The following is a 16,365-nucleotide window of genomic DNA, read 5'->3' on the forward strand; positions in this document are numbered from 1 at the left end:
AATTTGTGGATCCTGAAAGCCCCTGATGTCGTGTATGGATGTTAAAGGCATATGTAAAACAATCAACATTTCTGACAGTGATATGTATAGTCACTGATACAGAGATATACGTAGTTATTGATATTAGGATCAAACAAAAACTTTCATTATTCATGCAGTTGGTGATGTCAGACCTCCAGTTTGTCAAGAGCAATCTTGGCCTCTCTACCCTCAAGGGAAGTCAGCTCCTCTGAATTTAAAATCCTCTACAAATTTAGTACACATTCAAGTCCTGCATTTGGGTCATTTATGAAAACAGTAAAGAGAACTGTCCTTGAAGTTGAGTTCTGTGAACCCCATTAGCAGCTGGCCACCATTTTGATGTTACCCCATTTAATATAACCTTTTGAGCTCAACCCATCAGCCAACTGTTTTTGTTTGCCCATTTTATTATGTATTTCTCTAACTACGTGGTAAACATTTTGTTCTGAGGGTTATTCTGAGAAACAAAGTTGTTTTGTTTTGTTTTGTTTTGTTTTTTGCTGAAATGCAAAAAGTTTACATCAGCTGTCTTCCTTTGTCAACTAGATAGGTAAGATTGCCATAAACGGAAATCAGTTTAATTAACCTGGACTTCCCTCTTGTGAATGTATGTTGTTTTTGAACCTTATATTTCAAGTGTTTTTCAAACAAAAGAGCAAGAGGTGATGGTTTTAAACTGAAAGAGAGTAAGTTTAGATTAGAAATAAGGAAGAAATTCTTTACTCAGAGGATGGAGAGGCACTGGCACAGGCTGCCCAGAAAAGCTGTGGATATCCTGACCCTGGAAGTCTTCAAGGCCAGGTTGGATGGGACTTTGGGCAGAAAGATAGGAAGCATCCTGTCCATGACAGGGGGTTAGAACTCAGAGACATTCTATTTTAAGAAGAGCCTTTGATTCAAGCTGCAGTGGTGGCCATGAGTTAGTCTCCTAACTTGATCTACATGCTCTTCTTAATTCCAGTTTATTAAATCTTTCAGGAAATAATCAGAACTTTTTTCTTTCTCTTTTTCTTTCTTTCTCTCTTTCTCGCTCTCCTCACTCTCTCTCTCTCTCTCTTTTTTTTTTTTTTTTTTTTTAAGTGGTTTGCTTTGATCAGTAACCAGATGCAGGAATGGATTTGATTTAAAGTTTTCATGATATCAAGGATTGATAATCTGAGCTTTCTTGCTGCTGTCAGGAATATTTCCCAGTCAGCAAGTTGTGTCTGCAAGTTGTTACCAGCTGGTGATAGCTCTCAATTTGCTATGGGAGGAACAGGACTTTGGCAAGCTTCCTTACAATATGGAAATGTAGTTATGTAGCAACAGGGATATCAAATAGTGACTATCAGTCTCCACTCTGTGCTGAGGGTGTCAGCCACTGCAGATATGGGGAGTGGGCCAGCAGGAAGAGCTGAGCATCCTGGGGAAAGAGAAGAGGAGGAAAGAAGGCAAGAGTCTTAAGGTGGGGTGAGAACAAGAGCCAGGACAAAAAGAGGAAAGAAGGTTTAAGAAGATGGTCAAGAGTTGATCATGGAAGACAGCTGGAACTGCAGGAAGAAAATGACGCTGCTCATTCTGTGAAAAAGTTGGCTGTTCACACTCTACACAGGGCTGAAATCCATCTTAGGAGCAAGCCCCACCAAAGGGCTAGATCCTCTGCTCTTACCTCCCTGTGTGAGCAGAGTTCTCTCAAGTCCACAGATGGACTTTAAAGTTTAATTGCTGGTGGAGTAGAAAGGGCAGATTTCATCCCTGCCTCCTCCACACGGCAACACACAGAGCTGAGTCCAGTCCACCACACAGATCCATCTCCTTTCAGCCAATACACTTCCCCAACCAAAGAGGTAGGTTTTACATCTTGCTCTGATGATTTGCTGCTGTGGATATTTGAAAAGAAGAATTTCGTGGTTGCAGAATTAATCTATAGCAGCCGTGCTGCCCTTATGCATGCTTGATCACAAAGGTGAGAGCAATGGAAAGAGCAACGAGCAACTGCTGTTTGTGCTGATTCAGAACTGCAGAATGTATTTCAATCTGTCAACACCAACACTGAGGCAATGTGAAATTCTGCAGTCTAGTGGGGGAGATCTTACTATTTCACAGCAGCAAGAGCTTTCATGTTTTAATGTAGTAGTAACAAGTGCTATAAGAATGTTAACATCCCTAGCAGTTGTAAAAAGAAGCTCTTTATTTAAGTTTTATTTGACAACTATATCTGCAGTTATATCTCTGGCCAAACTGACAGCATCATACCATTTCCTTGGCACTCTGTTGGTGGTAAGTCTTAGCCCTCTAGTAAGTGCAATTAGACAACAGACTTGCATATTGCTAATTTGCACATTGATCTTTTTAATCTTTGCTCATATTGGAGAGGTGTGGATTTGATGGGTGGACTGCCTGGTGGATTAGGAATTGGCTGGCTGGATGCAGCCAAAGGGTTGCCACTAATGGTTGTGTCAGGGTCACAAGCGATGTCTTGGGACTGGTGCTCTTCAACATCTTCATCAGTGACAGCGGATGGCATCAACTGCACCCTCAGCAAGTTTGCAGATGACACCAAGCTGAGTGGTGCCGTCAATACATTGAAAGGAAGGGAAGCTGTCCAGAGGGACCTGGACAAGCTGAAGAAGTGGGCCCATGAAAACCTAATGAGGTTCAATAAGGCCAAGTGCAGGATACTGCACTTCTATCGGGGCAGTCCAAGGTACATATACAAACCGGAGGAAGATCTCCTTGAGAGCAGCCCTATGGATAAGGACTTGGGGGTCCTGGTGGATGAGAAGCTGGACATGAGCCAGCAGTGTGTGCTTGCAGCCCAGAAGGCCAACTGGTTTGGGCTGCATTAAAAGAGGAGTGGCCAGCAGGGAGAGGGAGGTGATTGTCCCCCTCAGCTCTTGTGAGGCCCCATCTGCAGTACTGTGTCCAGTCCTCAGGCCCCCAGTGCAAGAAAAACACAGAGTTCTTGGAGCGAGTCCGGAGGGGGACCACTAAGATGATCAGAGCTCTGGAGCTCCTCTCCTATGAAGAAAGATTGAGGGAGCTGGGCTTGTTTGGCTTGGAAAAAAGAAGGCTCTGGGAAGACCTAATTGTCACCTTCCAGTACTTGAAGGGAGCATACAAATGGGAGGGGGAATGGCTGTTTATGAGGGTGGATAGTGATAGGACAAGGTGAAATTAAACTAAGACAGGGAGGTTTAGGATAGATATTAGGAGGAAGTTTTTCACACAGAGGGTGGTGACGCACTGGAACATGTTGCCCAAGGAGGTTGTGGATGCCCCATCCCTGGAGGCATTCAAGGCCAGGATGGATGTGGCTCTGGGTGGCTGGGTCTACTGACTCTGGTGACTCTACACATAGCAGGGTGGTTGAAACCGGATAAGCATTGTGGACCTTTTCAACCCAGGCCATTCTGTGATCCTATTATATTGCCCAATGCAATTCCAGTTCAGTTCGCCTTTAGTGGTATTTGCTTAAAGTCTTGTCTGATCTTAGGTTAGCATCCAATTCAGTTTAGGAGACTGTTGCTTTTCAAACTTCCCCACCAGATAGCCTAACAATTTGTACAGATTTTTCTTTATTTGAAATCACCTCTATAGGCTGCAGGTAAAGTACAACTGGTGAAATTAAAAGCATGCTATGGGCAGAGAAGATTTTGAGAATTTATTGTTTGCTTCCCTTGTGAGGTGTATAGAAGATAAAGGCAGGAAAGTCCAGAGCTGGAGAATATAGCTATGGAACCATAGTTATATAAGAGAACAAGAAGTTGGATAAAGAATGAATGGAAGTCGAGGAGTGTGGGGTTGGGGGTGAGAAATGGAGCTGTAAAACTTTCTGTAATCTACAGAAAAAGTGCAGATCTGCAGGCAAAGATCAGAAAGAAGGGATTTCGGACCAGTTCCCAAATTCCTTTTTGTTTGAACATTTTATAAACAGAAGCATGGAGTCTTCAGCATAAGCAGAAGGTGATGGATGGGCACTGCTGAAGACAGCAATCGTTTTGGGAGCCAAGAGCTCTTTTGAAGAAAGGATCTGTGCAGCAAGGAGAATGTGAGAATGAGTTTTTAACAGATTTAGATATCACCTGGCAGAGAACAGTGACACACAGAATCTGTGTGACCATGCTGAGGGGATTTCCAGGGCCACAAATGCTGGTTCCACTCCATCTAACTCTCTGTGGAGAGCATGGGGATAGATAATTCCGTACCTAAATAAGATCTCTTAGGGCCTTGTCAACTCTGTCAGGAACTGATAAAGCAGCCACAAACTGAGCACAGCCTCATTTTACACACTGGACAGTTTACAGTCCAATCAGCTTACTCAGGCATACCCAGCTTTTACCCTGCATTTATGGGCTGATCTTCCTCCAAATAGATCTCAGGTGGGTGTGGTGGTAGGGCAGACAGGGACTCATTCACTGCACATCAGATTTCTAAACTCTGATTTATCTCAATTTTTGTCTTTGAAATCTGTTTATTCCAGACATTTTATAGTCTGGGGTCAAAACAGACTAAAATAAACAAATCAACAAAACCCAAACTGACTGAAAGTTCCCTTTACAGGGAAAGATTTGGGTAATTCAGTGGTAATTCTTTATTTTCCTACCACGGAGCATCAAAAGCAACAGCATGTTCTTTATCTATCTTCCCCGTGCCATCAAAGGAACTGAGATAAGAAGGAAGAACCACACTCAACTTTCATTTACACCACAGTGAATTCATGGCATTGCTCACAGACAATGGAGCCAAAGGGATCTATTAAAAATGATCTCTACTCCAAACAGGTATAAACAGAGACTTGAAACCTTCCTACCATGGAGGTCTGGGGTGGTGGGGGGTGGGTGTGAGGGAAATACTGTTCTCTCTGGAACTGGATAAAATTCAATAATATATTATTTGTGTCAACATGCCATAATCATTTAGAAAGAGGACCTGAGACAAGTGAGCCTACATGGATAAAACCCTTGCTTAGACTAATACATTGATAGAAAACTGCTTTATTTTGGTCCAGTTCATTTTGTCCTGTAACTAGCTAGGTCAGTGGAAACAATCTGCTACCAGTATAACTGTCCACTCCCTTAAGTATTTTCTCTGTTGCTGCTTCAATTACATCACTGCGTATGAAGTGATGAAACTCAAATACAGGCAGGTCCATTTACAGGAAAATGAAACTGCCTATCAAATTGGAATTTGTATTGCTCAGAAAAACTCTACAAAATACTCAAAGGCTTTCCGTGGTAGGAAAATAAAGAATTACCACTGAATTACCCAAATCTTTCCCTGTAAAGGGAACTTTCAGTCAGTTTGGGTTTTGTTGATTTGTTTATTTTAGTCTGTTTTGACCCCAGACTATAAAATGTCTGGAATAAACAGATTTCAAAGACAAAAATTGAGATAAATCAGAGTTTAGAAATCTGATGTGCAGTGAATGAGTCCCTTCCGTGATGTAAGACTACCTGAGTGGACCAGCTGTACAAAGGCAGCTTGGGGCTTAAGTGTACAGACACTACGAGAATATACAAAACTGCAAAAGGAATCTAGTCCCACCCTCTTCCATTAACTGCACATCTCTAGGCACCTGGCTATCTATCTGACTATTTCCCTTTAGATATTGGAAGGATACTTTTGAGGTCTTCTCTTCTCCATGCTGAACAAATCCAGGTCCATCAACCTTCCTTCACAGGAGAGGTGTTCCAGCCCATGATTGTCCTCACAGCCCTCCTCTGGATTCTAATGCTCTGGTCAACTTATTTCACTCTCCTTCATGACTGAAAGTATCCTGAAGAATCATTTTAAGGTGTCTAAGACAGATAGCATGGATATCCACCTAAAATTTCTCTTCATCGCATATTTTGTAAAACAATGGAAACCAAGCACCAAGCTCAGAGAAGCCTTAGCAGAAGGATGGTTAGGTCAGTTCACATGGGTGCACAGGAGACTGTCCCTATTCAGGTTCCACTTTGTAAAGATTAAGTCAGAACTGAGCTGCAGTCTGTTTCCTTGTAATGAAAGCTGTGCAACCTAGGATAATTTGGTATCTGTGCCACAAAACATCAAATTTGGGATGGAAAGAAAAAGAGGTGTGTGGACTAGATAACCACTTAGGGTTCCTTTCTATGCTTTTTGCAAAGACTCTGTGCTATGGGAAGTAATTCCTGGCACACACAAGTACAAAATGTGTGCTATATTTGTTGGCAGAGTTTGAGCAACCTCTGTTCCCTTCTCCATAACAGCTCGTACTACTGACAGCAGTACTGTGGTTCTCATGTCCCAGCTGTATTCCAGCATTAGAGGTCACAGTGAGCATTAAACACTGAAGATTTAAAAAAAAAAAAAAAAAAAAAAAAAAAGTGAAAAGAAAAAAGAAAGTAATAAAAAACCAAATTAAATATCCTGACATGGATCTCAGGATATTTAAGTGCAGCTCATTATCACCTACCATGTCTTGCTTTATTTAGAGGACCCCCCCAAAAAAGATGGCTCTGAATAAAATTTGCAAATTTTTATGCAGATATGGCATTCTAATTTGCCAATTCCCCAAGCAATTGTGGGATTTAAGTAAAATCTGTACCTGTGCTTAATAATGGATTCAAGTACTAATGAAAATCTGCTAGGAGATTTTTAAAATACACTGTGTGAGTGCTCTGTATGGTAATGGCTTAGGAAGAGGGCAACTTTGCATTTGCTGGATGGCTCTGAAAAAGAATAGACTTGTTCCTCTATTATAATTTCTTCATGAAGCTGGTGTCATACTGCTAAGATGCAACAAGAAGTTACTTTCTCATCAGATCACTTAAAAATGCAGGCCTACATCTCAAGTGGTGCATGTACATTAGCACTTCGTGTTGTAACAGACAGATACTTTTTAAGCAAATCCCATCCTTTTCTCTCAGTGTGCTTTGGTTCCCACAGTGCAGCAGCCACAGTCTGAGAGACACAAATTCCATTCAGACAGAACTGCTGCAATTGCAGCGGACGCTATGGGAAACAATGTGGGTGTAAAATTCTCAACTCCAGTTACTTCACCCTATAAATTTGTGACCAGTGGACTCTAATCCACACTGATATGAGTGCTCTACTTGAATCTTCCTTTCTTTTTCTCTTCTTTTGATTTGTGTTTGTTACACTGTCTCCAATTGTCATTCATTTTGAAATTTGTCAAACAACTTCAATTTAAGCAAGATTAATTCCTGTGGAGGGATAATTACCCCAGACCTATTCTCAGTGTTACTGTGCTTCCAGCTAATAGTTTTTGCCTTGCTCTAAACAATTTCTGTCAAATTATAGCACACAAGTCTTTTCCATTATGTTTTTTAGGGCCATATCATTTCTGAGTAAGTCTGAGATTTCCTAGTAACTCAATTGTAAATCTGATTCGGAATAATATTCAGTACTAAGCATGCAAGGAAATCAAATATATGTTAAACGTAGGTACTCATGGGGCTAAAATGATTTCTTTTGAAAGGAGACTTGGGGCCAAATCTGAATACATCTGTATCTCCCACACAGATCAATATTTGTAATATTTGTCCAATATTTGGTGACCCATAATTTCAAACAAGTTAGAGAAAATATGTGGTTTATCTACGCATTACTGAAAATGCACTTCTCAAAGGAGAGAATTCATTTCATTTACGTCTTGAAAAAATAAGGAATTTGAGACTCCTGAGTAAAGAAAAGGAAGAAGGATTTTTAGGTGGCTGTCTAAAGTCTGAATCATCAACAGAATAATTTCCATTTCCGATATAACAGTTTTTTTCTTCTTTTGTTTTGTTTTGTTTTCTTTTTTTTTTCTATGTGACAGTGAGGATAATAAAGTGGTTTAGCCTGTAGCATTAAAGAACTTACTGTAGCTTTAAGTACAGATACTGAAGAATCAAGTAAAAATACTTGGGAGAGCTTTAAAAGAATTTACATTTTATTTTATTTTTTAATTTATTTGCATTAAGTACTTCTAAACAGAAGTCAATACCGCAACTTAGAATCATAGAATCATAGAATCACAAGGTTGGAAAGGACCTACAAGATCATCTGGTCCAACCATCCTCCTGCTACCATTGCTACCACAAGCCACTGAGCCATATCTTGTAGCTCCTCATCCATGAGGAGGCTGTACATCCACAAATCTGTGGGTTCTGATGAGATTAATTCCAGAGTCCTGCGGGAATGAGCTGATGTAGTTGTGAAGTCACTTTCAATGATATTTGAAAAGTCACGGTGATCAGGTGAAGTCCTTGCTGACTGGAAAAAAGGTAACATCAATCTGTTTTTAAAAAGGGTAAAAAGGATGACCCTGGGAACTACCAACCTGTCAGTCTCACCTCCATGCTGGGAAAGATCATGGAGCAGATCCTCCTGGAAGCTATGCTAAGTCACATTGAAGGCAGGGAGGTGATATGGGACAACCAGCAAGGTTTCACCAAGGGAAAATCCTGTCCGACCAACCTAGTGGCCTTTTATGATGGTGTCACTGCATCAATGGACAAGGGAAGTGCCAATGATGTCATCTGTCTTTGACAGAATAACCAACAACATCCCCATGAGGGTGTCCCTGTTCATTGCAGGGGAGTTGGACTAGATGACCTTGAAGGTCCCTTCCAGCTCTAAGGATTCTATGATTCTATGAAGATCAAGATATTAATGGAAAGAATGCTTTTATCCAACTGTCACAAGCTTCTGTGCTTAGATTCTTTTATCCAGTCTACCGGAGACTTTTTATTCAGATTATACAACTACTTATTTTTGGTTCTTAAAGCATGTAGATAAATAACCATTATTAAAGTTCTTAATTTGAATTTTTGGTCCTTCTGATACTTTTGTGTAAAGTGAAACTAACATCACTTCTCAACAAGAGAAATGCATTTTAAGCTGTTCCACTCCTAAGGAGAAAGGGCAAAAATACTTAAGATAGAGAATCACTCGTTGCATTGTGATTGTGATATTATGACTCCACAGCTGACAGACAAAGGGTCTGCAAGAAACTGACTGCTCCTTCCAGCATTTGGTCAAGTTGAAAGTGAGTTACAGTAGCGTTATCTGAATTACTGTACACTTAATCCTTGGCATTAAAAACTGCTGTGAATTAACAAGACATGTATTGAGACCACCAAGACAGAGGGATCTGAATGAAGACTAATCACTAATCTCTGACATACACAGTTGTGCAACAGCATTCAAGCAAGGTTAGCCAAACCTCATGTTTTTGTATGTCTTTCAGAGACTGCCAGAGACTACTCTCCCAAGTTCAAATTTGGCCCCTTCTTTATAATAATTCTATGCTTAGGAATCTGGACAAAGGCCACCAGAGACTCAATATCCAGAAATTATGTCCAGAGAAAATAACAGATCAGAATCAAGCTCCCTCACACTGGCCAGTTACTGGCACAGTAGTGTCATAACAGTAGTAAAATTCAAGCCCTCCTTGGATATTCTTACTTCTTTATCTCAGTGGTTAGCTAAGACTATGCCCACCAGGATTACTTCTGAGCCATTACCATACCTTTGATTCCAAAACAAGTTTCAAAGATGTCAAAGTCCCTATAAAGTGTAAATTGCATTTTTGCTCTCCATAGAAAAGCCTTGTCATCTGTAAGCTGTGAAGAGTTATCATATAATACAACGAAAACGTCACTGAAATGTACATTGTCCAAAGAGCAAATTCTTTACTTACGCACTGTCTTTCCCTCCCTTTTTATTCTCTTATATAAAATAACAATGTGAATTGCTGTGTTCTGGAAGACACGAGTCAGGCCTCTGAATTACTTTCAGTGCAGATCAGACCTGAAGCATCTTCCTGCCTTCTCTAATGAGCAAACACAACCCAATGTATCTGGGCAAAGAACCCTGTTCTCCATTACAAGGCACACTGTGCTAACATGGAGCACTCTTCCCAACAACTTCCACCTTTTTCCAATCTTTAGCACAGCAGATATATTTAGTCTCTTGTTCCTAGGAACTACTTGTTACGGTAACCTATGTTTTTCATTAGCTCCAGTGTGTTTTAAATAGCCTTGACCTATTCAACGAATATCAGTGTTCATACTACAATAATAGCAGAAGATACTTTCTTTTGCACTTTGACATCTCATGTCTGACAATGCAAGGTATCAACTTCCTTTGCCCTAAGCTACCATGGTATTTATTCTCAGCCTAAAGACTATGATGACAGAAGTGGCACACGGGTTGATAATGAGCCTGACACGACTGTGTGGTTATTTGCATCCGTTTCTTTTCCTGGCTTTGTTTGTGTAAGGTCTATAGGTGAGACTACATGTCCTTCTTTGCGCTGTAAGTCCTTAAGAATTTTTCCTTTCACCTTTTCCTCTCTAAAGCAAAAAGTACCTGTAATAATTAACTCATATAATGTAATGAGTGTATTTGCTGACAGATCACATTTGCATCAATGCAAAGAGCTTTGAATTTGACACAATTTTTTTCTTAAGTTCACAGTACTCTTGCTGTATATTGATATGTTATCTTTGCTTAGAACAACTGTTATTCCTGTTATTACATCAGTGCTGCAGGAAACAAATCAAAACTCAGTTTTCCAAGACAATTATGCCCCCGTCCGTCTTTGCAGGGTATTTGGGGCGATGTCAATGTGATGGCAGAAAAAGGACAAATATTGAAATATTAGTTACAGGCCTAGTTGGGACTGAATGAAAAACCTCTCCTCCTCAGCCAAAAGCAGAGTGTAAGGATGGCAGTTTGCTAAACATTTCCAGGTGTTCTGTAGCAATTGCATTTTGACACGACTTAGAAACAGTGGAAATGAACACAAATTAGGACTGCTTTTCCTTCATGCTTGCTCAAATAATAGAATGACAGCCATTCAAAATGTTTGTATCAAATCATTGTGCCAGAAAACTGAATTTGATGAAGGGAAATTGCAACAAATATCGGCTCTCACAGCAGATGCTTTCCTACTTCTCTACACCTTTTCTTCTTTCCAAATGGTATCCCAAAGAATGAACTTTTTTCTATTTTGTCTGGGGAAAAAAAAATAAATAAAAAAAAGGTCATTCTTTTTAAAGAACCTAAAAAAATTCAGACATGCTTCAACATACTCATTCCATCAACTTTCACCTACCCAACTATCATCCTGGTGTATTTTGCAGAAGCACTGGTGCACTTCCTTCCCCCAGCCCTGCTCTTAGTGTAGTGAGCTGATCTGTCTATTTCCATAGGCATTCAACTCTCACAAAGCCTCCTTGTGGATTAGCAGCTAATTAGTGCCAGCTAGCCCAGACCTGATGTCTGAAATCCTCACCCACAAACTCAAATTTCTTCTACAAAGAGATGAGGGCCTTTGGTTGTTCTTATGTTCCTAGTGAGCCTTTTCTTGTCAACCAAATCTAGAAACATCACAGTTTGTGCTTGGGTGACATCTAAACTTTTCTGGACAACCTTTGCACTCAGACTAACGTTCCTTCAGGATGTCTCTGCAATACTTGAGGTGGTTACTCACAAGCTTTTGATCTCACAGAGTCCCACCTATTCCAGTGGGATTCTGTAGAGATGTAGGACTCTCTCCTAAAAGCTCATGTGATGATTAATAGAGATTATCGCAACTGGCCATTGAATTTTGTAAAAAGCTACTAACTAGAGTTAAAATGTAGAATCTTATCTTCAGCTCTGTGAGTACAGTGTAACACTACCAGTACTGTGACTACACACATTCCAGGATTTTCAGCAATGCACTGGTGAGCCAGAAACCCTGAATGCACTACACATTTCTCTGTGCCAGTACTGCTCTAATGCAACACCTCAAACTACCTGTGGTAGGCACTGAAGTGGTACCACTGATGAATCTATTTTGTTCAGGCAAACTGTGGTCTTCTCCTTTAAGTGCAAATAGCAGTGATGGGAAACCTTTCACGGTAAAAGGCTGATGTAGATTCAGCATCAAGCTGCTTTCACAAAGGTAATGAAGAGCAGTAGTGCAAACAACTACTGTTGGATATATGACTAATTATATGCTAAAGATACAGGGAATTGGATGTAATTTCCAGGTATATGTATGGGACAGTACCATGATGGGAAAAATATTATGTTCATTGAGTGAAGTCATCCTGTAGGCTCTTTAGCACAGGTTTGTAAACAGTGGCTGAGCCCCGTAGTACTTTCTCTGTGTCCCAACATATTAAGTGCAGATCATCAAAAGACCAAAATATCCAAAATACTGTTGACAGAACAGAGTGGAAGAGAGGCCATAGCAGGACCATAAACCCTGTTTCTCTTTCCATGGGAATATGAAGAAGAAATTAATGGCGTCAAATGAGGCAGGCAAAAAATCATTTATCTCTGGCTTTCTATTTCTAGAATATGGTCTGTACTGCCCATAACAGTCCTTCCTTAAATTTGCCCCAGAGTAAACCAGACAGCTGCATACATTACATCATTATCCACAGACAAGCAAGATTCTCCATGTTCTAATCTTATATTTTTCATAAACTCATCAATCCCTCACCAACCAAGTAAAGATCTGATGAATAAGACTTATTTCTGTAGGACTGACTCACATGGTGTTAATGCCTCTTCAGAAAGTGCAAAATGTTCAGACAAACCATTAAAGAAATTTCTGCAAGTAACAGAACATGTCTACATGGTCCTGGGCTCATGAGGACACTGGATATGGGTGGAGATCAGCAACAAACTGGGGGTGACAGGACAGAAGCCTGGCAAGGAGAAATGTTTGGATGGTAAGGAGGAGGCGAGAGCCTGGTACAGAAAAATAAGGGAAGGAGCAATGATCTTGGCATCAAGCTGTGGGGTGCGGCTGACACACCAGAGGGATGGGATGCCATCCAGAGGGATTTAGACAAGCTTGAGTAGTGGACCCAAGTGTACCTCCTGAGGTTCAGCAAATCAAAATGCCAGATCTTGCACCTGAGTCGAGGCAGCCCTCATTACCAATACAAGTTGGGAGCCAAAAGGACTGAGCACAGCCCTGACAAAAAAGACCTGGGGTTACTGGTGGATGGGAAGCTGTATATGAGCCAGCAGTGTGCCCCTGCAGCCCAGAAAGCAAATCACATCCTGGGCTGCATCAAAATAATTGTGGCCATCCGGACAAGGGAGGTGATCCTTCCCCTCTGTTCTGGTGAGGCTTCACCTGCAGTATTGCATCCATATGTGGAGTTCTCAGTACAGGAGAGATATAGACATGTTGGAACATATCCAGAGGAGGACCACAAAAGTGATCCAAGGCATGGAACAATGCCCTGTCCCTAGAGTCTTTCAAGGTGAGGCCAAATCAGGCCCTGGGCAAGCTGATCTAGTTGGGTATGACTCTGTTCATTGCAGGGGAGTTGGACTAGATGGCCTTCGGATGTCCCTTACAACTCTAAGCATACTATGATTATATGATCTTGTAGATGGTAAAGTTTCTGAAGAGGAAAAGACCACTGAGTTATTTGGAAAGGCATGAGGAAACGGCCTTCCTGCTCTACTTCATCATACCTTCCTTATTTCTGATAGTTAGCGCTAAAACATCCATATGATGTTACTACTGGAAATTCAGTTTGATACCTTGTCCCCTAGGGGCTGTGGCCTACAATTTTAGGAGACATCGCTTTTGCTTCCAACACTGAGTCCTAGAGCCTTTGCCATCAGTTTCAGTGCTTCCAGGCTGATGTGGAGCACCCATGCTGCTGCTTGGGTGTTTCTCCTCACTGCCTGGGCAATGGTCAGTTCATCCTAGCTGTAGCAGGCTGCAGAAATTGTGCCTTTTCCTCCATGCTTCTGTAAAGCCACTATTCAGTATAACTACTGAATGTACTTGTTGCTTTTCCCCTCTCACTTCCCCACACAGGCTCACCCAGGTCCCAGTAGACTGCCTTTTCTGAACACTGGGCCAGTGGTGAAGTTCAAGGTTGAAAAGCTTTAGTCTTTTTCTCCTTACTAATCAGCCTTACACATGGCACAGATTTTCTCAAGGAAGGTCCCTATGTGTATTACCGGTACATCTGGTCATTTAAGCCAGAACAGTTTCCTGAATGTATCAACAGATGTGTCTTTGCAGGCCTACAGAGTAACATCTTGGACATGAACATTTCATCTTCAAGGAAGTAAATCCCCTTTTAACAGTTTTAGTTTAGATAAAAAGCCTTTAAACTGGATTGAGTTGGTTTCTCTAGCCATCAGTCTCACCAGCTCAGTAAGTGGTTAACTCATTCACTCCTGGGATGCCTCTTGGGCTGAGGTTTGTTATTTCTTTGTGCTGCTAATCAGCTGATAATACTGGGAAGGAGATAAAGGTGGATGGGACAGCATTTCTCATGTGTTTGCCAGAGATGAAGTCTGAGCAGTTTCTGTTGAGCTACAATAGTAAAGCCCCTGAATAATTAAGGAAATTCAATCAGTTCCACAAATACAAGGTGTAAGACCTCCTTTTCCTCAAGACAGTATTTTCAGTTCCCCATTCAAAGGAATGCAGTGGTCAAATGGTTAAGCTCTCTGCCTCAGGGAAGTTCTTTTAGTTGGACAGTGACTGAAGTCACAGTCATTGTTCTGCCCAAAATGAAGAGGAGTTCATACCATACAGACTACCATAGCAAATTGTATCTATTGATAGGACTGATAGTTCTTAGTAAACATTAGCAGGCAGATTTGTCGACTACACTGAACACAAAACTATTTCCACTATCCGAGAAAGGCATGCTTTACTTTTCTCAGTATCATAACTGTATTTAAATAAATGTCTTGGTAGTATTCAAATTCTAGCAGTTTGTCCCTTCCCTCTTACAAAATATCAGAAATATTCATGATAGAACTCAATACCTTCCCACATACCACACCTGGAGAACACAAGTATGCAGAATAACAAAAGTTAGTAGCACAAGGTTAATTGGATGTCATCAACTTTTTCAGGAGAAGGAGTCATACTTCACAGCTCATGTTCTTACAGTATTTAATTGTTCTAAAGAAAATGAAAGAAATAAGAAAAAAAAAGAGAAAAAAAGAAAAAAAAAGAGAAGAGAAAAGAAAAGAAAAGAAAAGAAAAGAAAAGAAAAGAAAAGAAAAGAAAAGAAAAGAAAAGAAAAGAAAAGAAAAGAAAAGAAAAGAAAAGAAAAGAAAAGAAAAGAAAAGAAAAGAAAAGAAAAGAAAAGAAAAGAAAAGAAAAGAAAAGAAAAGAAAAGAAAAGAAAAGAAAAAGATGGAAAAGAAAATCTTAGATGGCTTCCTTTTATGTGCCCCTAATTCCCTCTACAAGTTACAACTGACATGTGAATTTGAAAGCTTACACAACGGTTTTATTGTCATTCTTGGAACTAAACCCTTATGCATCACAGCTTTTGTGCAATACGTATATGCTGCAGTAAAATTAATATCCTCTGTTTAGTCTGAATTCACTGGCACAGTGCCTAGAGTGACTAAGGAAAGCGACTAGCATTTACAGAACAAAGCTGGAATTAATTCTTTTAGGAAAAGCAACCAGGCTGAGATAAAGAGTGTGAGGTGGAAAACAATAAGACTCTCAACATCTACAAATCAAGAATTATCATATGTAAACTGGGGTCCAGGATGTGGAGAGAAGATAATATGTAATAGCTCACAGAATAAAGGATCTGATTCGAGCTCCTTGACTGCTAGTGGAAGTCTGGAAATGCAGAAATGGAATTAGGAAAGCCAAGGCACATATGAAACTGAACTTGGCAAAGTTAAAAACATCAAGAAGGGGTTCTATGTGTACACTGGTCAGAAAAGACAGTCCAAAGAGAGCATACCAACTGTGGTAAATGAGAAAGGAGGACTGCCTGCAACAGATATGGAATAGGCTTGGGTACTTAGTGAGTTCTTTGCCTCAGATTACACTATTCAGAGGACAAGGAACTGGTTGGAAGAGGGTTGTGGTCAATGGCTCTGTGTCCAGGTGGAGGTCAGTGATGAGTAGTGTCCCCCAAGGGTCTGTCTTGAGATCAGTACAATTTAATATCTTTATCAGTGACATAGATGATGGGATTGAGTGCATCCTCAGAGAATTAGCTGATGACACCAAACTGAGCAGCACTAAGTGGCTCCTTCCTTCAGAAGGAAAGGCTGCCATACAGAAGGACTTCAATAAACTTGAGAGGTGGACACATGTCAAGCTAATCAAGTTCAACAAAGTGAATGCAAGGTTTTGCGCATGAATCAGGGTAATCCAAGGTATGTATACAGACTAGGAGAAAAATTCCTTGAGAGTAGCCCTGCTGAGAAGGACTTAGGGGTCTTGGTAGATGAAAATTTAATGTGAGTCAGCAGTGTGCACTTGAAGCCCAGAAGGCCGATGGTATCCTGGGCTACATCAGAAGAAGGGTGGCCAGTAGTGTGAGGGAGGTGATTGTCCCTCTACTCTGTCCTCAAGAGGACCCACTGCACCCAG

General features: G+C 40.7%; 1 protein-coding gene across 13 annotated transcripts in view; it reads right to left on the reverse strand.

Moving 5' to 3' along the window:
* Nucleotides 1-16,365, reverse strand: part of LOC146761696 (uncharacterized) — a 131,349-nt gene that overhangs the window by 86,693 nt on the left and 28,291 nt on the right. The window lies entirely within an intron of this gene.

The sequence above is a fragment of the Coturnix japonica genome, chromosome 2, assembly GCF_054131305.1.
Source record: "Coturnix japonica strain WE chromosome 2, WE-NBRP24, whole genome shotgun sequence".
Lineage (NCBI taxonomy): Eukaryota > Metazoa > Chordata > Aves > Galliformes > Phasianidae > Coturnix > Coturnix japonica.